At 42.8% G+C, this 24,599-nt stretch overlaps 1 pseudogene; it reads left to right on the top strand.

Annotated features, from left to right (window-relative positions):
• LOC115403158 (interferon-inducible GTPase 5-like) overlaps nt 1-23,039 on the top strand; it is a 30,235-nt pseudogene extending 7,196 nt beyond the window's left edge.
• The last annotated feature ends 1,560 nt before the right edge of the window (nt 23,040-24,599 follow it).

Raw genomic sequence — 24,599 nt, 5'->3', positions numbered from 1 at the left:
AAAATCTTTTTGAATGTGGTGGATGAAAGGAAAGAGAAAGTTTATGTCTGCTCTATAATCAGTAATCATAATGAAATAAATGTCTCTTTTTCCAACAGTTTTTTGCCAATGTTGGTTTAATGCATGGAGATGTGTATGACTTTGATTTTTGTGTTTCTGTGCAGAGACGAATTTAACTGGGATCATTGTCGGGTGTGTCGTTGCTGTCATTGCTCTCATTGCTGTCCTTCTGGTGGTTTTGGGGCTGCTGCTATTAGTGAAACGAAGACAACGTAAACCAGGTAAAACATGTCGCTCAGAGAAGCAGGTTTGAAGATAATATTGTCCAGGAACTGAAGACAGCTGACCGACAGATATAGTCAAAGTTTATTGTTATTTAGTGATTTAGTTTCATTTAGTTTGATGACCAAACTGTGCTTTGACAACAATTATTATGTTCATAGGTTTTCAAAAGTTCATACTCAGCTACAAAGAGGTTTTAAATTGGACAGGATGACAATTTATGGATTGATTTCAGAGGTGTGAATAAAAACAAACTTAATAACATTTCTGATTTTGTGACAGACAGCCACATCAAAGTTGTTTCAGAAACAGTTCCCACAAAGGGTTTGAACACTTGGTATTTTCCATGTAACTTTTAAACATTTCAGACAATTGTTAAAGGTGAAGGTCTGTCAATAAACTCATGAGATGAGTCAGTTGACTATCCCAACACTTTAGAGAGTAAAACAATTTCTGTGACTTGTTTAAGTTGAGATCTCTCCTTTCTGATACTGATGACAGATGATGATTTGTGTTTCAGAGCAAAACAGAAGTGACCCTGAACAAAATCCTTTAATGAATACACAGCCCACCTGTCAGTCTCCTCCACAACCAGCAAGCTTTGCTGACGAGAACGACGACACAGAGTCAGGTAAGAACTTTGCAAATGGTAAAGTCTGAATCTTTTTTCTCAGTGTACTGAGTATTCCGTGAAGATATTATTTAAGATTTACCTCTTTTTGTAATGATTTTTTTCATTGACTGTAAGATAAATTCAGGACAACCAGCTTTTCAAAAAACAAAGATTCACTAAATATAATCATTTTTGTTGCAGTGTGTGAAGCTTCTGTTTACTGTTTTGTGTCTTCTTGCACTTGATGTGAAGAAAACAACACAAATTTTTCAACAGATGATCGGAAATAATTATTTAATTTTAAACATTACCAGATAATTAAGATAAATCGGTGTGTGTCATATGTACAGTATGTGTGTAAATGGACTACACTTGTATAGCGCTTCTCACCCTGCATGACAGAGCCCAAAGCGCTTCACACTGCAATATCACATCACCCTTTCACACCATACTCGGTGGTGGTAAGCTACTATTGTAGCCACAGCTGCTCTGGGGCAGACTGACGGAAGCAAGGCTGCCAAACTGCGCCATCGGCCCCTCCGACCACCACCAACCATTCACTCTCACAACTTTCATACTAGGCAAGGTGGGTGAAGTGTCTTGCCCAAGGACACAACGCCAGTTTTACGTCTGCGGGAGCGGGGATCGAACCGCCAACCTTCCAGTTATAAGATGACCCGCTCTACCAACTGAGCTACTGTGGCCCCCCTGTCGCCTGTGTGTGTAGCTGTCTATCTGTTTATCTGACTATCTAATCTAATCTGTCTATAACAGTATAAAATCCAACATTGTGTATCTTTTATCCTGAAGGCTCGTAGATTCTGCTTGTTTTCCTCAGACTGCAGTGCGTCTGAAAACTATCCACAGTGTTCGTCTTTTTCTACATTTTCTTACGTCACAGCCTTAATTCAGAATGGATCTGATTCTTTTTTCCTCAAAATTTTACACATGTGATGTCAAGATTAAGAAGTTTTCTTTCCAAATGTATTAGATAAGCAACAAAAATTAGGAAATCACAGGTACTAAAGTTTTCACAGCTTTGAGCTCAGGTGTCTCCAGTTTCCACTGATCATCCTTGAGAGGTTTCTCCAGCTTCACTGGAGTCCAGCTGTGGTGAATTCAGTCGGTTGGACTTGATTTGGAAAGACTCACAGCGTCTGTATACTGGTTGACAGTTACAAGCACCTTTTATGCTGATATACATATATTTTTCCCACTTTCAGAAGAGCATGAGAATTCCACTCCTGCTAAACCTCCTGGTCTTGCCAAAGCTTTGCCTCCATCGAAATTAACCTTTTCAGTCATATCTCAAGAGGGTGGCATCGATGAACACAAGAAAGAAAACAACTTGGATCAAGTCAGTGGAGAACTTCCACAAAACCCTGCTGGAGAGTCGAGCTTGGAGGACAAAAACCAGTCAGACGGTATTATTAAGCACACAGCCTCCCCGAGTCCTGAACACAAACAGAAAGAAAAAGCAGCACAGTTCAGAGACAACAGACAGACAACCACACTTCCTCAGTCCAGGAATCAGAGGCTGCAGTTCAAAAAAAGCATCACTTTATTAATTTCTGACTGGGAAATTGTGGTGTTTTCCTAACTTATAAATGAACACATAACTATGAATATCTCAGACAATTAGAAGGTCTGTCAATAAACTGATGAGATAAATCAACTGACTTTCCAAACAATTTGGACAATGACACAATTTCTGTGACTTTTTTAAATTGAGATCTCTCCTTTCTGGTACCGATGGTAGATGATGATTTGTGTTTCAGAAGAAAACAAAGGTGACCCTGATAAAGGAAAGATTAACAACAAAGAGTCAGGTAAGAACTTTACAAGTGGTAAAGTCTGCTGAATCTTTTTTCTCAGTGTACTGAGTATTCTGTGACAGTATTGTTTATGGTTTACTTCTCTTGTAATGCTTTTTTGGGGGGGCATTATTGTTGTAAAACTATTTGACAGTGCATATTTAGAGTTGTCTGTCTGTATCTCAATCTGTCCAATGTGAGAGTTGTCAATATGTAAAAGAATTTGTCAATCTTTAAAAGTTGTCTGTCTGTAATTAGGCCTTCAAATGTATTATTGTTGCAAAACTATTTATCAGTGTGTGTTTGGAGCTGTCTGTCTGCATCTCAATTTGTGAGAGTGAAAGTGAGAGCTGTCAATGTGTGAAAGAATTTGCCAATGTGAATCAGAATCTTCAAAAGTTGTCTAAAATGTTGTCTGTCTGTAGTTAGGTTTGAAGTATGTAAAAATTATTTTTTAACATGTGGCTTTTGCTTCACTTCTATCATGAGACAGATGAGTATCTGTAAAGAGAGGTTCTTGGTGCCCTGAGCTCAGGCTGACAGGCTCACTCAGGCTGACTGCGTCAAGCTTATGGTGCACGCCTTCTGCAGCCATCAGGTGGCGCTATGGTCAGAATCTTTGAGCATACATGACATTTTGGTGCAGGAAGGAATCCTGACCACACTCAGGGAGTCCATATTAATATTCTGCAGTTTGTATAAATCGTGAGGTGAAGCTGAGCCTTCTAACAATATATTATCACAGGTGTGTGTTATGTATGGGTCGCTGTCCAGTGATATCATGCTTTTTTCAAGACATATTTATAACCAGAATATATTTTAAAACATTATGTTAATGATAAACCACAGTGTGATGAGATGCTACGTAACTGGAAAACCTTGTTTTTCAGAGCCTGGGAAAGAAGATTCAGCACCAAACAGCGGTGCAGAGGGGGCAGGTCGGACTGATCACAGGATCGATCATGTTATTGTTTTGAGTATAATGAAGATCAATGTTGGGAAAGTAAAATATCACTTGCACCGGCCAGTGTTGTGCAACCTTTGACTTTCAAGTAATATATTACTGCTGAAGAGTACGGTGCAGACCTGCTCCATGTGAAACATGGCCTGGAGATACTTGATGGTTCAGCTCTACTTGAATGGAACTGACCAAAGTGATTAGAGGGCGCAATGAAAAGGGGAGATTTGTGCTGAGAATTTGGAGCATTATGTGATTTAGTGTCAGAAGCAGAGCAGGAGCCAGTGTTGATGGAGGGGTTGATCCTGTCAGTAGGAAGGAACAGGATACAGTCAGGTCGGCACCAATCCAAGTCGGCCCTGGCCAACTCGGCACCGCCTCCGGGATATAGTCAAGCCGGCATCAAAGCCAAGTTGGCCTCACAGGGGGGCTCTCAAGTGGCCAAGTTGGTCGGTGCCGACTTGACTGTAAGCTGCTTACCAACTCGGCCAAAAGCCTCTTTTTTTTTAATCACGATGTGGCTGCGGTGCTACAATTTGCACAGTTTTTTTTTTCGTGCTGGCTGCGCCACTTCTCCTCACGTATAGGCGGGGGACTGGAGGACAAACTGTGTGATTATGGTGAATGACAGGTTAGAGGTGGATAATATACCTGGAGCTTCATGTTTGACGTCTTGTTTGAACGAGTAGCTTAGCTACGAGCACGCAGCGCGAGCGGCTGTCTGGTCACGTGACCAGATGGGAGTGTACCTATGTTCCCCGGGTCCTTGGTTCCCCGCTTTGTACTTTGTATGGGCCGGGGAACATAGGACCTTTTTTCCACATAAGGGTCCTATGTTCCCCGCTTTTGTCCAAAAGGGTCGTATGTTCCCTGACCCTTGGGTCAGTGGGCCGGTCTGAGGTATGAAACTCCAGGGCTGGAAATTAGAGCCACTCCAGCCCTGCTCCTGAGTCCAGGTTTTCATCCCAGACTTGGTTTTGTTCATTGACCCCTCAATGTGGTGAAGTTGCCCTGAACCCTTTGCAGAAAAACAGCCCCAAAACATGATGTTTCCACCTCCATGCTTGACTGTGAGTCTGGTGTTAGTGGGATCATACTTGTATTTATTCTTCCACCAACCATGGTTGGTCAAGTTAATACTAAATAGCTCATATTCGGTTTGGACAACAGCACTTTCTCCCAAACCTTCAGAGTTTCAAAGAAAAAATCTTAATAAATATGCACCTTTAAAGTGACACTAAGGAACTTTTCAACCTTCATAAAACATTTTAATATCTTTTGTGATGATACTTCGACTTACAACTAGTTGAATGACCCCTCTGTCATGGCCTGAGGGCGTCAGTATTGCTTTCACTTGGACTGAGCAGCTGTGAGGAGGGTGGTAGAAACCCTGCACACTAAAAAACTCCAAATGTGCCGACTGCTTTACAGCATGCGTCACATCATGATATAACATTGTTTAGCCACCATTAGATTCATTACCTCGTCGCTATCCATCCTTCACACAGCTACTGGAAACAAAAGTAGGTGATTTCAGTCCGACAGCACTGGGAGCAGCATTTTACGACGCCACGCGCTAGTCCTCATGGGAAATGTAGTATTCATTCAGGCAAAACAATACCGCTTTTGTCCACTGGCGCCGCCAAAATCAACAAAAACTGTAAGTTCCTTAGCGGTGCTTTAATCTAAATAGTCCGGTTATAAGTTTGTGACATTATAGGTAAGGGAACGGGGGAACAATGACGCTCAGAGTAGAGTGGACCGTCATGGAGAGTTATTTCAGCTAAGCAGTTATAAGAAGCTTCCAGTTCTAAGTAGGGCTGGGCACGTTAACGCACTGCTTCCTTAACGCCGACAAATATTTTCATCAGGCGTTAACGCCCCCCCCCCCCCCCCCCCCCCCAAACACATACACACACAGACACACACACTCATTTGCTGCAGCTGAGCGGCAAAAAAACACACAAAGCTGTGGCGCTTTTTGTGGTGAAACACGGTCAATTCCTCATTATTTTCTGTAGTGAACTCAGCCGAATTATCAGAAAAATCATGAGGAAAAGGCTGGTTTAAGGCACAAACTGAAATGAGGAGCGCATATACGACAAAAACGAAGGTGAAACTTAAATCGTGTCTTTTGCCGGCACGACCTTTCGGCCCGCTGGGCAGTCTTCAGGCACTGAAAACACACAAAATAAAGTAAATTTCCCTTCAACACACAAGCTGGCTTAATGAGGCACAATTCGGCTTGATTTAATTTATCCTGCCTTTTCTGTCTGAGGGTCAGAAATAGAATGAAATTTGACGAAGTGTGTGCTCGTAACAAACTTTGTTTTTTATTTGCTCGGCTCTTGCTGGTGTGTGTGTGTGTGTGTGTGTGTGTGTGTGTGTGTGTGTGTGTGTGTGTGTGTGTGTTGGGGGGTTGGCAATCTTGGTAAAGACTTGGTATTTTAAGTTTTAAGGTTGCTGCGCAGCTCGTAGCTAAGCTACTCAGTTCAAACAGATCGCCAAAAAACTGTGCAAATCGTCGCGCTGCAGCCGGCATCGTGATTTAAAAAAAAGAGGATTTTGGCCGAGTTGGTAAGCAGCTTACAGTCAAGTCGGCACCGACCAACTCGGCCACTTGAGAGCCCACCCCGCAAGGCCGACTTGGCTTGATGCCGACTTGACTGTATCCTGGTGGCGATGCCAAGTTGGCCAGGGCCGACTTGGATTGGTGCCGACCTGACTGTATCCCAGGCAAAACAGAAAAATACTGTGTCAATCAGTGAAAGACAGAGGTGGAAAGAGTACATTGTTCTCAATTATAAGGTGGAAGAACTGCTGTTAGAAAAATGCTGAAGAGGACAACGTACTCTAAATTACTTTTTAACCAGTGGATGTTTGATTTTGTCATCAATATCAGATATTTGTTTCAGTTCACCTGATAAAATATCTACATTCAAAGAACATTTCTCAGACGAGAAGTGTAAAACAATTTCTGTGACTTTTTACTGTAAATTGAGATCTGTTCTGAGATCTATTCAAAGTTGAAAAATGTTCATATTCAGCTTCAATTCATGAAAATACAGACAACTCACCAGTCAGGAGTCCAGCAGTTTCACAATTGGCTGTTTTTTCTTTTAAAGCGATACTTTAACATTTTGGCAAATTGGCCCATTTAGGGCAATTCCCTAGTCATTTAGAACAGCTTACTTACTTTTTTTGTGAGGGCGAGCTGTTGTTTATTCAGCGGTGGGTCTGAGGAGAGCTTCACGGCGGACATAATGTGCGGATTATAACGTGTCCACCCAAGTGTTTTGGGGTTGTTGGATTGTGTATTTGATGAGTTTGACGAGGGAAGCAACTGTACCATCCACTTCCATTATGTCCGCCGTGAAGCTCTCCTCAGACCCACTGCTGAATAAACAACAGCTCGCCCTCACAAAAAAAGTAAGTATGCTGTTCTAAATGACTAGGGAATTGCCCTAAATGGGCCAATTTGCTAACATGTTGAAGTATCGCTTAACACGTGGCTTTTTCTGCACTGATACCATCAAACAGATTAGTATCTGTCAAGAGAGGTTCCTTGGTGCCCTGAGCTCAGGTTAACTGGCTCACTCAGGCTGACTTTGTCATGCTCATGGTGCACGCCTTCTGCAGCCATCAGGTGGCGCTATGGTCAGAATCTTTGAGCATACATGGCTCAGTTTACATGGGTGTTTTTTCAATCCGATTGTCAACAATCGTATTCAACGTGAGTGTGTTCACGTTACGGCATACAAAGGGATCCACGATGAATCCTCGTTTACAAGGACCCTGGGTGAAGCGGATTATACAGCGTCCTGTGACATGCGCACAAAGTCTCACGAGGAACTTTCAGGTTTTTACCTCTGCAGCAGCAGTCCTCGGCGCCGAGCAGAGTTTTTTTAACTGCTGATATCTGCTCAAATAATGTCCCAAAATCTCCATGATCTGAAGGAGCGGCTGCTCCCCTGGCTGCAGCACCGCTGCGCCGAGCGGCACATCTCGGTGTGAACTCTGTGCCGCATGCCGATGTTTCGAATTATCTGGTGCCCGTGTTAACTTGTGACCAATACATGACTGAAACATGTGGTCGTTCTGATGAACGCCGGTTATCTACAGTTACAGTGAGTGTATACGTTTAAAGTCTTTTGTGATTCTTACTTTAACAACTGCTGCAATGAGCCTGTGTTTACACAGACCTCCGCCATCATTCGTTAACACGGGAACCAGTTAATCCATAACACCAGCCAGCGATCGCTTGTATTCTGCTATGGAGCTCTTGCTCTTGCGCGATTAGGTTCCATCTTGCCTCTCCAATGCTTCCTGTTTACTGGCACGTCACACGTCTCCACGTATGAGGGAACTCATGCGCGGGACAAATACTCCCCCCGTTTAATCCACTCCGCTGTCAGGCACGTTTATAAGGGACCACCTCTTACGATCGGCTCCAAAATACAATCCGCTCCGAGTGAAGCGGATCCACTCGGTCGTTTACATGACACATTTTACAATCTGCTCCACGTATAATCAGCTTATACCTGGTCCATGTAAACGTGCCTCATGACATTTTTCTTTCCCTCGAGTTTCAGTGTTGAGCAACCATTGACTTTCAAGTAATATATTACTGATGAAGAGTACGGTGCAGACCTGCTACATGTGAAACATGCCCTGGGGATACCTCATGGTTCAGCTCTACATTAATGGAACTGACCAAACTGATTAGAAGGCTCTATAAAAAGGGCAGTTTTGTGCTGAGAATTTGGAGCATTATGTGATTTAGTGTCAGAAGCAGAGCAGGAGCCAGTGGTGGTGGAGGGGTTGATCCTGTCAGTAGGAAGGAACAGCTGAGCTGTCAGAACAGTGTGAGAACAAGCCAGCATTATTTCCAATAATACCACTTTCTATACTGGAACCGTAGGAGTGAGCAGTGATATGTTCGAAATGCGTCAATATTTTCAGAAAGCGTCTTTCATGTTGTCATTATGGGGTTTTGCATGCAGAATTTTGAAGAAGTAAAATGATCCATTTTGGAGTAATGCCGGGCGGACACTGTGCGATTTCGAGGGGATTTCACCACGATTTTGCCGTCGCAGACCACGCTGCGTCATCGTGGAAACATCGTAGCGTCGGGACTTCCGTTCGGGAGGTCGTGAGCCGTACAGTGTGAGAACACTCACAAGGAAGGATTAATTGCTGCTACGTTCTAACGATAATGCTGCGACCTCCCGATCAAACTTCTGGCATGCCAGAAATTTTCGCTGTAGCTCGTACAGTGTGAGTGGTGTTACGTCACGATTCTACGTTCGCACCTGCGCAGAAGACGCCGGTGGAGCTAACTATATTCATCATAACGTTAATCGGCTACAGATGAGGAATTCGCCGAGGCAGTATAGTGTTGAAAGCAACATTGGCTGACTCAGTGCGGCTCAACGCTAGTGCTAATTGCTAATGCTAACGTGAAACTATCATAGCTACAGTAAAACAATATATAGTTTACATTAACGTTACCTCAAGTTCCTGATGAAGGATGGACATCCCATAACGACCACGTCTCCTCAGCCATTCACGTACCCAAATCCTTTTCTTTTTTTTTCAGTTTCAGCACAGACGACAGCGCACACAACTGCAACAACTTGCTGCCTGCTCGCCGTCTTGTTGTCATGCACGCTGTGGTTGTCATAGGAACACGGAACCTTGGTTTTTCATTGTTTACACTCGAGCACGTCGTGCCGTCACACGCCGACTGACGCCGTGGTTGTCAATAATCTTGACCGACAGCAGTTGTACAGTATGAGTGTACATGTCGTCGGGTCAGATAGAGTACGAGTGACGAACCCAATCGTGCAGTGGGAGCATTTCTCCGACAGTCAGATTTCTAAAATCGCACAGTGTCCGCCAGCATTAGACTGTGAACAGTGAAGACTTTGGAGATGCTCTGTGTGTCCCTTCTACTCGTCTCAAGGTCTTCATTTACCTTCAGAGTTTGTTATTCACTGAATTTCTCACTAAATTACTAACCATTTTTAAAAACAAACAAAAAAAAATTGTATATATCCTGTATATGCACCTTTAATCTAAATAGTCCTGTTACAAAATGTGGTGCAGCAACACAGGGAGGAAACACTTTTCAGATTTGAACGTCATAATGGGGCTACGGCTACACATACTACTGTAAGAAACTCTTCACAAATTGAAAAAAGCATAATATGTCCCCTTTGAGGTCAAATCATGATGAAAATGGATGTTTATGGAGTAGCAAAGTTCCCGATGACCTGGACTTCGGTCGGCAAGGTACGAGGACGGCCTCAGTCGCCGACAATCGTAGGGGCTCGGTCCAGCCCAATGCCGCTTGCGGCTTTAATTTTCTTTGATATTTGCAGAAAATATACAATTTTCATCAGATATTACTGTAAAGCATAGAACAACATAAAAAACAAATACTGCTTTTTGTGAGCCCTGGATAATTTACACAAAAGGAAGTGTAGGTTTATTTTCTTTTGTTTCTTGTGAGTAGTACTATATTCTTCTCTGGATTTCTGCCCAGAGCTTCTTGGCACCACTTGTTCTATCCATCTCCTCTCAGCGCCTTGAGAACTTGAACATGGTCAACTGACCACTTTTCAAACTGTTCACCAACTATTTTCTTTTGAAATCCCATAACTGACTGACAGACTGTCCTCTGGGTCTCCATCGAACTGTAGAAACAGCCAGGACAGTGTTTCTGCTCCAGCTTCTCTGTCTGTTGGTCTGTGGAGGAATTCTGAATGAGTTACATCCTGTCTCATTTCGAACTAATCCAACAGATTTCTCAAAGAAAACCCTATGAGGTTGAACTTAAAGGTGAATGTGTGAAATAGGGCTGTCGCGGTAAACCGGTATTGACGATAATCGTGGTATTAAAAAATGAAATTTCAATATCGTGTTCAAAATGCGCACATGATAATATCGTACAGAGGATCTAGAGCCACTTGAAACGTGTTGAAGTGTATTTTCAAAATCCGCTCCTGTTCTTCCGCCCTGCTTCGTCTCCCGCCTGCAGCAACCCCCCCCCCCCCCCCCCCCCCCCCCCCACACACACACACACACACGCACACACATATAAACACAGCAGCAGCAGTAGCGGCACGGCTCCTAGCTAGCGGGGCTCCCAGTTAGCGAGCGTCACGAGTGAACTAAACATGTCGGCGGTGGCCGACAGCGACAGCGAGACGCTGTATCCTAACCCGAAAAAAGTGTGTTTGGCAACACTGACTGCACATTGAAGCTAGCCGGGTAGTAGTGGGGCCCCATTAGGTAGGTTCCAGACGTGTCATTGTAATGTGTCCGGGGGGTTTCAAGTTGTGTCGCTGATATCCGCCGTCTTCTCCGCCGGCCCCCTTCCAGCAACTAACCGGTGAGTACTCGGAAAAGGGCCCCATGCGGGGGATTTTCGACACGTTGTCGTTGCAGCGTCTAGTGTAGCGCCTTAAATTTGTCATTGAAATTGACTGATGTCAGCCGTCCCTCCGGGCCCCCTTCAGCTCGGGGCCCTAGCCAGTAGCGACGCCTCTGGCTGGAGAGAAGCAGCTGCTGCTCATTCCGCCTCCGATTTAAACAAACAAACAAACAAAAACTCTCGGCAGTGTGGTGGTGGTACAGGATTTCATCCCAACAGGGCCCGAAGGTTTTCATAACCCACCAACCCTACGTAAATGACGCCTCTGCTGTGGATCCTCTGTTAATCAGTTCATAACATTTTAATTAGTTGAATGTAACTACACTAGTTGTACAGTTACTGTTCTCATATTGTTTCAACACCTCATTTGACAGGTATTCTGAATGTAATTCATCTGGGAAAAGAGAGAAAACAAACCAAAATACAATTAAAGATGAATCTGAATGTTTGTACCATTATTAGTTACATTTTTGCTGATATCGTGATAATATCATTATCGTGATATTTTTTGCCCATGATAATCGTGAAGAGAAAATTTGATATCGTGACAGCTCCAGTGTGAAATCAAGTTTTTTGACGTGTAACATGAAGATACTGGTATGGCACTGAAATGTGGTCACCGTCCACCAGACTCTATACAACACAATGTCACAATGACACTGTGTGTGTGTGTGTGTGTGTGTGTGTGTGTGTGTGTGTGTGTGTGTGTGTGTGTGTGTGTGTGTGTGTACGCATGCATGTTTCCTGTGATCATTTCTGTCTGCAGTTGTGTTTCCTGTAATTGTGTAAGTTTCCTGAATTTGTGTGTGTGTGTGTGTGTGTGTGTGTTTCCTGTCAAGGACTGTTTTCATGTCAGCTGACATCTGTTGTAGCCCAGAAGCAGGACTGAGGGCTGGTATGATTTAGATGGATTTGGGGTGATTTATTATATTGACTAGTCTCATTAACCCTCAGTAACCCAAATCCTACCTGCAGAATTAAAATACCAGTACTACTTATTTCATATGACTGGGTTCTGAATTTTTGTGCCATTCCGGACGGGATGTTCCACAGGATTTCACTCAAAGAACCAGTCCAAGTTTTCTTTCAATCTTATATTGGCATCACATCAGGTTTCAGTAGCAGTTCAGTTTAGATTTCTTGAGCCTTTTAAGTTTCTTTAGAATTCTATAATATTCTTTGGCTTTGTTGTTCTCCAGTTCTTTAGGTGTCTTTAGTTCTCCGTGATTTCTTTGTATTTCTTTACTTTATTTAGCAAGTCTTTGAATCTTAAAGTTTCTTTCGGTTTCTTTAGTTTTCTTTTAGCTTTCTTTAGGCTTCCTTAGGTTCTCTAGCAGATTTTACCAAGTTTCCTTAGGAGGTTGTGCCAGGTTTCTTCAGCATTTAGGTTCTTTATCAGGGTTCTTGGGTTCTTTAGTAGATAACACCAGGATTCTTTAGGTGAAAAACTTTTACAAGGAAAACACAAAACACAACCCAAGTTACTCCTACAACATGTTTTAAAACTTTCATAAAAGTTGCATTCAAAATAAAATTAATTATGATTTGGCAATAAAGAACCAAGTATTCTTAACAAAGGTAGATTTCAAATATTTAACTGATTTAATACTGTTTAAACAGAGGTTAAAAAATGCAGCAATAAATCAAATGTTTTTGAAAAACAGCACTTGTTCTTTTCAGTAAAATTGTGACTGAACGTTTATCAACATTTTAAATAATTATTCATTCTTGCATACATTTAATAATCAATGCAAACTTCGCGCTTCCATGGAGAGAAAAAAACAAACAAACAAACATACATCAAACTTAAAGTTTGCGTTTGAAGCTGGTGTCGTGCCGAAACGTGACTGCCCCCGAGGAGAACGCACATCGACGTGTTTCTGTATGTCTCCACTGCTCGCATACGCTGTGCGGATGTTTCATGAAGTATTGTTTATGAATATTTCTAAGAGTATCTTTTTAAAAATTACACACACAACCTGACAACAGACATCCCTCAGTTACAAGCGCAGTCACTTTTCGGAAGCTGCTTGCATAAAAGTGACTGCGTGTGTCATTTGTAAAAAATACTCTTAGAAATATTCAGAAAGAATACTTTATGAAACATTCGCACAGTGTATGCGAGCAGTGGAGACATACAGAAACACGTCGATGTGCGTTCCCATCGGGGGCAGTCATTTTTTCAGCAGGCAGTTACTTTTCGGCACGTCACCGGCCGGGGACATGAACCAGGTGATTAGTTCCACCTGGTCTTTCTCCTCCTTGAAGAGGGATGGGAGGCGCAGCCAGCTCACAGGCCGTTTTGAAAGAACAGGCATTTTCACATTAGCACAGGTGCCTTGCAGAGTGTGTCAGATCCCCGTCCTTTTTACGCAAATTAATACACAAACAGTCTCCCTGGGAACATTGGTTTTGAACTTTCTGATGATTCCACCATGCTCATCCGATTGCACAAAGATCCAAACATGTCTTTTTTTGTGAAATAGTTGTTGTTGAATTGTGTGATGTTCCATCATATCATCTTTAAAGTAAAAAAAAAACTAAAGAGATATTCTCAGACCCAAGATCAGTGGGGACTAAAGTCCTGTTGTCATACTTGACTCACCCATTGAGCAGGTCAGTTCAAGTAAGTATCCTGGAGTTCACTTACACTGCTCCTCCAGTTGGAACGTCCATGTGAAGAGTGTATGTTCCCGTTTACAGCAAAGATTGTACTTTTTGTGCAGACTCGGGCTGTATTGTTTGGACAAAAGCATCAAATTCTGATTTTGTCAGGCAGCACTAGAGAGCTCGGTCTGATATGGGATGGGATGGCCACCATACTGAAAGGTGAAAACCAGATTGGCTCATTCAGTGCACACGGCCATGAAGGTGATGGGAAAAACTGACAACCAATCCTACCAATCGACTACCAAGTTGATTTATGAACAAAGTGTTGTGAGGCAAGCCCAGAGGAGAGTGACCAAACCATCACCTATCCTTTACTCTGAAAACGAGCTCCAACCCTCGGGCAGACGATATCGAGTCCCCAGCTGCAAACTCAACCGTTTTAACAATTCATTTGTTCCAACCTCCATCAAATTCGTAAACAATGCTGCTTGAGGCCAGAGATTTGGCAACACTTTTTTATAGTGGTTTTACAAATTTTACTATGTGGTGTATGTATGTGTTCTGTGTAATGTGATGGAATATACTTGTTCGTTGTCACTGTGACTTTCAGCATTTATGGCACAGTGACCGAACCCAAGAAAAATTTACCGAGTGGGACAATAAAGTATATTGCATTGTCTTAAATTGTATTGTACTTAAAGGATTGTTTGTACCTTGAAATCTATGTATGACAAGAAAATGATGACTGCTCCTATTTTTCTCAGTTCCCAAGATGGACATGAAAGATCAACGGGATGTCTTTACAAGTGATGCAGTCACACAAATTCAAGGAGAAATGGAAAAAAGTGCTGCTGAAGGAGTTGCAAAGATAAAGGAGTATTTGGAGAAGCAGAAGACCCCTCCACTAAACATCGCCATCACTGGAGAATCTGGCTCTGGAAAATCCACCTTCATTAATTCTTTCAGAGGCATAAACGGCAGCGATAAAGGAGCCGCCCCGACTGGAGTTGCAGAAACCACAGCAGTGATCGAATCGTATCCTCATCCGAACCACCCCAATGTCAGACTATGGGATCTCCCTGGTGTTGGAACCCCCAAGTTCCCAGCTGATAAGTACTTAGAGCGGGTTGGATTTGAGAGGTTTGACTTCTTCATCATCATCGCAGCCTGTCGCTTCAAAGAAAACGATGTGAAACTCGCTCTGGAGATCAAGAGGATGGGGAAAAAAATCTACTTTCTTCGTTCAAAGATTGACAGTGATATAAGCAACGAGGAAAGAGGAAAGAAACATTTCAACAGACAGAAGACTCTCGACGATATCAGAGAAAACTGCATTAAAGGTAAATACACTTTATAATTCGCTTTAAGTATTATCATGTTCAACACTGAGGATTTTTTTTCCTTGTTGTTTTGAAGTGCTATTTTATTTAAAACAGAGAAGTTTTGTCTCCTCGTGAAACAGATCAAAGAGCAAAGAAGATGTTTTGCAGCTTCTTTACTTAATGTGACTAAATCAAACAGATGAGGATTGGACTAGAGAAGCAACATTTCAACTTTACATTGAGGCACACCTTAATTCCCGAAAGGAATTAATTCATCTGAAATCTAACACTAGTTAGACTATGAATTCAATAAAATAACCAGACATATTAAAACTTTACTGTCGAAGCACAGACATACAGCGTACATTCTGGAGTTGTGAAAGTTTTCACTGACTCTATTTGACCTGCTGTCCTGGGCATGTGCAGTCGCTCATGAGGCTGAAAAGGGAAATGCCAGAGAGATGATATCAACAACAAAACTAGAAACTCCCCTTAAAGCCAGGGTAGACAATGTTGTCCAAAAGCACTTTTTGTCATACTGAGTGAAATGCTCCTTGCCCCCTGGGAGAAGTCAATTCATTATGTGTACAGAAAAAGGTGCGGAAAAAGTCTGACAATTGTAGCAGCCACAGGAGTGTAAAAACTCCGACCAATCGAAAGGCGCGGACCGCTCTTCAGGAACCAATCAAATCCCTTCGCCGTTCTACCAGCCCCCTGCGCGTACATTTCAATGGCGTGCACTGGCCCTGGTTCAGTGCACGCGCGCGCTGCCAAGGCGCTTTCGGCGCTCGCGGCTCACGTGAAAAATCAAACGAAGCGGAGCGGGCGAGCTGCGCTCCTATGCGCGTTGTGCGCGGGCAGTCAGAAACGTTAATAACATTGGAGGCGATCACAAACTCCGTGTGCATGGCGCCTCCGCGTCCAGTGCATTCGCTCCCAACGGGAGCTCCTCCAATGGATGGGAGCTGGGCGGAGCCTTGGGGAGATGCTACATTCGTGCTACATGCTACTTTTCCAAGATCGTCGACCCTAGCTTTAACTGCTGCAGCACATTGAGAAGCTTCTACATGGAGCCCCTCCACCCACTAAATATCTGGTGCTGCCGCTGTAACAGGCACTGATAAATGTAGCAGAAGAAGGAAAGAAAGCTTAACGGTAACATGATTACATTCACTCCCAGCCTTCACTTTTTCTTTCTGTGCAGACTGACTCCATACTGAAACCCTTTTTCTTTGAGGCATTTACTGAGCAAAGCAACAAATCAGTTTTTCAGTGTTTTTAAAAAAGTTATCTCAACAGAACACAGAAGCTTTCTCAGCTCAAACTGGTGGCAGACAACAATGTTCACACTGAATTCAGCTCACACCTGAGGTCGACTTTAGGAGCTTCAAGTTCACCTCTTCAGGTCATTCCTGGAGACGTTTACTTCACCCAGTCCACAGTTGAGTTGTGCTTTTAACATCAACACAGCAGCACTGCATTAGGACTGAAAACCAACTAAACTCAACTAAACACAGTTTATGTGAAAGCTTCCTTACAGTTCTAGCCCTTCCTACTTGTTGAGAACGGGCCCTGGGCTCATTTCAGTTATACTCTCGCATATTTGTGTGATATTCAGGATTAAGTATTAGGTCACTAAAACACCTTTAACTTAAAACCGGGATCAAAACAGTTATTAGGTTTCTTGTAATTATTTGGGCAAATGGCACCTTTTCTGGAAAACACAACAGCAATCTTTTTATCAAAATAGCAAATTCACACTTCAATTAGTGGTGAACAAAAAAACAGAATAAAGTAAATATCAGTACCCTTTCAGTGAGAAAGTTGGCACAAATGTGAGCAACAGGCTAATAGCCAATGTTTTTCTTCACCAAATGTTTCACACAATCGGTGTCTGTTTCACAGCCTTAAACTATCAAAATGAAGTCGGCACCCCCTTTAAAAAAAAAAAAAAAAGTTGGAGGCCTGAATTGTGGCTTGAGAACGTTGGAACCCAAAACTTAAAGGATAAGTTTGGTTTAAGCAGTTTTCACGTTGTTCATAGAAGGAAGTACAACAATATACTCACCCAGAAGATAAGTGGTTTAGGAGAAATTTAGGTCCAGAGTCGAGCTGCAGACATCCGTATACTGTTAGCCAATGGCGTGAGGAGGAGTAGTGTGGCGTGAGCGGACCATGAGAAAACATTGGTGAAACTAATGAGTTTTTAAACGATTAAAGCCGTTTTGGGAGCCAGCGCCATACATGCCCCATTGGCTAACAGTATACGGATGTCTGCAGCTCGACTTTCGATCTAAATGTCTCCCGAACCACTTATCGGATCAGAAAACCCTTCTGGGTGAGTATATTGTTCAACTTCGTTCTATAAACAGTGTGAAAACTGTTGAAAGGGAACTTATCCTTTAATGGTCCAATCACTCCACAGAAATGAGTTGTTTTCATTCACTTTCCTTGAGCATGCGTCTCCCCTCTCTTCCTGTGTGCGCAGCACCTCACCTCCACGTCAGCTCACAGGACCAAAACAACCTGGTTTTTAAACAATCAATTTTACTTTAAAATAAAAATAATACTTTCTCCTTTTTGTTTTCACATAATGAAATAAAACATTCCCTTTTACAAACACAATTTAAAATGAATTTAACCATTTTTAAAGCATAATAAAAACATCTGATTTTCAACAGCCTCTTAACACTAGGAATACCAGGATTTTCTGGCCTACCTCGGAAACCCAGAGTGGCCAAGATGGTCCAGTGCTTTTGAATACACAAGTCGTTCTCCTACAGCCAGCCACCTTTCATTTGTAAATGCAGTCGATACCTTCCAGCTTGTTGGTTCATGCATACCTCTGAGGGGGAGGAGGAGGCTTGAAAAGAGCCAGGGACTACTTTGAGATTTCCTCCTGAAGGCCTCAGTATACTCCCCCGTCGCCGCCACGGCGTTCCTACGCCGGCAACCCTACGCCGCTACTGAACATATCTTGCTCCTGCGTCAAGGGAACGCCCTCTTCTGCCAAGCCGCTAGCAGTCACAACAACAATGCGGCTTCCGTAGCTCCGGCTTTGCCTAGACATAGATCTATAGACATAGATTTCTAGACGTACGTATCTAGACACGCATGCATTTACCGAACATATATCTGCATATATGACATATCTGGTGACACCGGGCTGTGGTGGAGGAGAGGCTGAGCAGACCGTGATGAAATATTGGTGAAACTAATGAGCTTTTGGACGATTAAAGCCGTTTGAGGAGCGGCTATACACGTAGCCCCGTCTGCTAACAGTGCTAACACTGCTAAAGGCTAACAGTATAGGGATGTGCGCCGCTCAATTTTGGATCTCAATTTCTCCCGAAGCACTGTTCGGATCAGAAAAGCATTTCGGGTGAGTTCTACTTTATTCTATAAACAACGCGAAAGCGGACCAATCACAGCCCTCGACGTTCACGTCATCACGCGTCGAAACGACGCGAAGTCAGAATTTTCGGGAGGCGCACGTCAAGCCCCGACGTAGCCCGTCGTAGGGCTACGACGTCTATGTCGTAGGAACGACGTAGCGGCGACGGGGAAGTATACTGAGGCCTTGAGTGTGGCAGAGAAGATTCTTTCCAAACACAATGAACTTTTTTACCCATCACAAATTGTGATGTAACTCCCAAGGTTTGACTGGGACCCAGTTGAGACTGACAGGTTTCCCACAATCTCCAATGCTTGGAGTTTCTTTGTTGCAAACTGCATTTGGTCCTACAATCCAGGCAGGCACATCACCACAGACAAACAGCTGTTCCCAACAAAGTCTCACTGCTGTTTCTTGCAATACATTGCAACAAAACCAGACAAGGTTGGGATAAAGTTCTGGGTGGCATGTGACCTGAAGACTAAATATGTGTGGAACATGACCCCCTGTGTTGGGAAAGACCCCAGCCATGCCAAGGGAGTGAGAGTGGGAGAAGATGTGGTGATAAAGCAGATGGAGCCGTTTCTGGACAAAGGCAGAACGGTAACAACAGATACATTTCTTCACGTCTCTGGCACTCGCCAAACAACTCCTCCAATGGAAGAACACCATCCTTGGCACAATGAATAAGATTCGTCAGGAGCTGCCCGGATCAGCCAAGCAGACTGAATTCTGTGCATCATCAATAAATCACAGGAAGAAATTAAAAACATAAACTGTGTCAACCTCTTACTTCAGTTTTACATTGGATGCTTATTCAGTGTTATATTTTCTACAAGCACATACTGCGGCTTGCAAAAGTATATTTCCTCCTTGAATTTTTTTACCTTTTGTTAAATTTCATTTTTCAAACATAAATATATAAAATTGGCAAATCGGCCAAGAAGGAAGATTCTTTCCAAACTCAATGATTTTTTTGTGATCCCAAGTTCTTCTTTCCTACCTATGAAACTCTTCCCCTTTTCCCCTGATTTTCAGTGCACAGCTCAACGGCCACTCACTGGCCTGCTTTTCTTTTGTAAACGCAGCCGATACCTACCAGGTTGTTGGCTCATGCATACCTATTGGGGGGGGAGAGCCAGGAAGGAAGATTCTTTCCAAACAATGGATTTTTTTTTTTTTGTGGTGGGGGTTTGGGGGCCAGAGTGTGAGGGGGAGGAAGGCACTTCAGTGCAGGAGGTAGCCTTATGAAAAGGCCACCTCAAACCTCCCCTCAACAGAAGGACTGATTTTTGTAGCGTAGTTTTGCGTTTGTCACATCTGTTCTAAGATTGGATTGCACTCAGACTCTGTTTAGTCATTAGCTCAACATTTGATCATTAAGGAAACAATCAGACAACTTCTGCAGCCACTATGAGAAAAGGGGGTGAATAATATTGCACATCCCACTTTTCAGGTTTTTATTTCTTAAAAAAAAAGTTTAAATGTTGTACAAATTTCATTTCACTGCACAATTGTGTCCCATTTGATGTTGGTTCCTCACAAAATATGCCAATTTTATAACTTTGTTTAAAGTCGTAAATTTAAGAAAAAGGGCAAAGAATTCAAAGGAGGTGAAGACTTTTTCAAGGCACTGTACATACTATGTTATAACAAATATTGTTTTCATACACAGGACCCATAAATGCACTGTAAGAAATATCTCTTATTTTTCTAACTATGAAATACAGACACTAATAAAATGTGCAAACTCCCCAATTCTCGTGCAAACTGATACTTTACATCCACAACAAAGTTTTCTCTTCTGAAAATGGTCATTTGTGTCAAACTGATACAAACTATCACATGAAGAGAGTTATAGAAGCATCAGCTGAACATTGGTGTGTGCGCTGCACTTCTCCCTCTGTTTATGCCACATTCCTGCATGATGCATTGCGTAGCGGCTGCATTTACAAATGAAAGGTGGCTGGCTGGAGGACGACGACTTGTGTATTCAAAAGCACTGGACCACTGTGGCCCATCTCTGGGTTCTGGGAGGGGTTGGGCCAAACTGGCCTCTGCTTGGTAAACTATTATGTTTTTAAATCAACCACGAACTATGCATTTTAAATATATACTAACATTTCAGCAGGGTTACACATTAAAACAGTAGTTTTGTCACTTTGGACCAGTCAGTAGTTTTAATACCAATGTCTCCACCTGCAAAGGGCAAACATTTTCTTTTCGAGCAAAGGGGGAACCATCAGAAAAAGTTTAAGAATCACTGGGTTAGAGTCTCACTGTTGTTGCTGTTCAAGTCTTTCCAACAAGATGATTTTCTGTTTCTTTGACACAGGTCTTCATGATCAAGGCATTGAGGCTCCACAGGTCTTCCTGGTCTCCAGCTTTGAGGTCCACCTGTTTGATTTCATTTGCTGGAGGAGACATTTGAGAGAGAGCTTCCTGCACCCAAGAGGAACGCTTTTCTCTACGCTCTGCCCAATATCAGCAAGGAGATCATCAAGAAGAAGAAGGATGCTTACCAAGCACAAATCAAGTATCACGCTTTGTTGTCTTCAGGTGTGGCAGCTGTACCGGTCCCGGGAATTTCCTCTGCTGTTGATCTGGTCTTGGTCGTAGGCATTGTCACGCAATACGTGAACGGGTTCGGGCTTGATAAGGAGTCACTGAAGAGGCTTTCTGACTCCTCAGGTGTGTCATACTCTGAGTTTCTTTCTGTCATGACTTCAAAACTGGGAGGAACAACAATCACCCCAGAGCTCATCAAGAAGCTGTTGAGCCAACTTGCACTGGAAGGAACATTAACAGCTGCAGAGGAAATATCCAGATTCTTTGTTTTTATTGGGACTCCAGTATCAATGATCCTCTCTGGTGTTTCCACTTACAGAATTCTGAATTTTTTGCTCGACCTGGTTGCTGATGATGCTCAGAGAGTGTTTGAAAAGGCTGTTGCAAAAACCTGTGAAGTGTGACTCTGTGGCACATCTCAAAGTGGCGTGCACTCAAGTTAATCTGAGCAGATTAGCTAAGAGTTGAATATGAGTGAAACAAAAGAGTGTGATCTGATTATCTGTTTAAACTGTATGCAATGATAAGGGCGACTCATTTATTGCAACAGTAAATTGATGCATATGATATTTGTTGAAACATCTGAACCAGCATCACCAACAAATCTCTTCAGATTATGGTGTGATAAAATTTGGAGGAATTATAAATTAATACAACATAAACGACAATCTGTACTTGTAATTCTGTTAGTTTTGTTTGAGTCTTTTCTGAGGTAGATAGAGGTCAGAATGAAATGTGCATATTGATAGTCTTTGCTGACCTCTCGTGGTCATTTTGAGAATGTACAACCTGATACAATTCAAATTTCAACTTTTTAGGGACCGAGCCCGAGGGCAAGGTAGCCTCAAAACTGAGGCCACCTTGCCCGAGGGCAAGGACTCTATTGTTTTTCGTTCGTTTTTTCTTCTTCTTATTATTATTATTCCAACGCCACTTCGATGCCAAATTTCATCCCCTAAACATGCATGAAAACTCACCAAATTTGGCACGCACGTCCGGACAGGCGAAACATTTGATAAAATCAAAGTTTTTTTTACCCCATTTGCTCTCTAATGCCACCGAGAAACTAGCGCAACCTCGAAACACTAAAATCTCAGCTACAACCTGTGTGAATGTCATAGACAGATCAAAGTACCGCTCATGTGTTCATGTGCTTGAGATCTAAAATTAACAATTCGTCAACAATACCCAACATTCAACAGGAAGTCCGGTATTTCCCGATCAACGTAATAGCCAAAAGTTGCTGTATTCAACGCCAAATTTGACCCGCTAAACATGCACGACATCTCACCAAAATTAGCAGGCACATCCATACAATCATCAAATTTTATACAGTGGAAAAATAACCCTATAACCCCATCTGCTTTCTAGCGCCACCTAGAAACAGTAAAATAGCCACAGCAACCATTAGGAATGTCGTAGAGAGACCAGATCGGCGCTGATGCGTTCGTCTCATCAAGATATAAAATTCACCCAGAGAAACACCTATACCTAAATCCAACAGGAAGTCCACTATTTCCCTTGCAAAGTAAAAATCACTCCTCATTTAAAAATTATCTCATCCCAGACCGTTTGTTGTAGAGACGTAAGAGTAGTGCGGCCTGATAGAGGAGAAATTTCTATACAAACGATTTACACAACTTTTTCAAAAGTCACATGGTGTGGATTTTATCAGCCCTTCAAAATAAAAGTCACATTTTTGAAGAAATGGTCGCTACGGCCTGTAGGAATTTCGTAGAGAGATGAAACTAATTGCTCACGCCTTCGTCTCATCGAGATCTAAAAATCTCTCATTGACACTAATAACCTAAATCCAACAGGAAGTCCGATATAAACATTGGGGAGATCGGGCGTTTTCTGTTGCTGGGCCCAGACTCTGGAACAAACTGCCCCCCGACATGCGAACCATCATTGACCTGGGCCTTTTTAAATCCAGGCTTAAAACTCATCTATTCAGGCTGGCATTTAACTCTCAGTAGCACAGTGGCACTTTGTTTTAATTGTATATTATCTTTTTTTTATTTTCATAGCTCCTTTTAATTGATCATGGACAAAATTTTAATTTGTACCATCCATTTTATTTGTTTTAGTTGTTATGAATTTATTGCTTTTATTTCACTGTAAAGCACTTTGGTCACTTTTTTGTGTGTAAAGGGCTATACAAATAAAATTTGATTGATTTGATTTGATTTATTTCCCTTTCAAAGTAAAAATCACTCCTCATTTAAACATACCACCTGAGACCGTTTGTCATAGAGACTTCAGCTTAATGTGGCATGATAGAGGAGAAGTTTCTCTACAGAAGTTCTTTCAAACTTTGTCAAAAGTCACACAGTGTGGATTTTATCAACCCTTCAAAATAAAAGTCACATTTTTGAAAAAATGGTCGCTACAGCCCGTAGGAATGTCGTAGAGAGATTAAACCAATTACTCACGTATTCGTCTCATCGAGATCTAAAAATCACCCATTGACACCAATAACCTAAATCCAACAGGAAGTCCACAACTGACCATTTTTGGGCATGCAGTGCAGTCTTTGGGCTGACAGCAGCTGTCATTAAAAGGGACATATGATGCTATTTTTCAGTCATGTCATATAGATCTCTGAAGGCCAAAAACATAGTATTTCAGTTTGTTTGCCCCAAATTCATCCTTCTTTCGGAGTTTCAACATTGTAAAAAGTCACTCTGAAGAGCCCTCCTCAGAACAGGCTAGAGAGAAGACACACTACCTTTAATCAAACAGACAGGTTGACCTCTGAATGAACTCGCCCTCCCCCTGACCCCCCCCCCCCAGCCCATGCCCCCCCGCGGCCCCCCTCCTCCCCTAGCCCCCACCCCCTCCCCCACCCTGCCCCACCCCATGGGAAAGTGGGGGGGGAAATTAAGTCCCGCCTCCCCCCGTGATGTCCATTCAACCTCCCTCCAGCGGTCCTGAGGCCCCTCTTCTCACCCTCCCTATAGAAAGGGCTTTATTTATACCCGTCACAAAATGCACTACTACTACTACTACTACTACTACTACTACTACTACTACTACTACTGATTTTTTGGAGAAAAAAAAATGGCTCAGGAGAGAGTGATTCACCTACCGATCTTCTCGACACACCGATTGCGGTGTACGAAAACATGCCGACGATCCTGAACGCGCCAAAGAAGCATGTGATGCATCTGCTTAGGACCCAGCTCCATCCATCGGAATCACTGGAGCAAGAATGGCCGCTTGAACCGTACGGACGGATCGGTACATGTGGCTATACGTTCAAGTATGCTACGAGGGAGCTTTGCCTATATCAGCGGATTGAGGGTGAAAAGCAGGGACCTGTACCCTCCCTAGCGATGCTGAGCTCCAATGACTGGGGTGTGCTGTATCACATGTTGGTTCGATACGTCCGAGCTAACGCTATTGAAGATGTTGTGAAGGCGAAGCCCGTCAAGCCGGTGCTGATACTCGGTTGACCTCTGAAGCGCGAGGTGGTGGAAGAGGAGGATGCACCGACCAGGTCTCCGAAGTGTGAGTCTGTGGAAGAGGGTACACAAACTTCTTTTTCTTTTTCTTCTTTTCTTATTCTTTTTATTCTAAAAAAGTGCTTTCCAGCGT

This window comes from Salarias fasciatus, chromosome 16 (assembly GCF_902148845.1).
Source record: "Salarias fasciatus chromosome 16, fSalaFa1.1, whole genome shotgun sequence".
In the NCBI taxonomy this organism is placed as follows: domain Eukaryota; kingdom Metazoa; phylum Chordata; class Actinopteri; order Blenniiformes; family Blenniidae; genus Salarias; species Salarias fasciatus.
The sequence above is the reverse complement of the archived record's forward strand: the minus strand, read 5'-3'. Positions and strand labels throughout refer to the sequence as shown.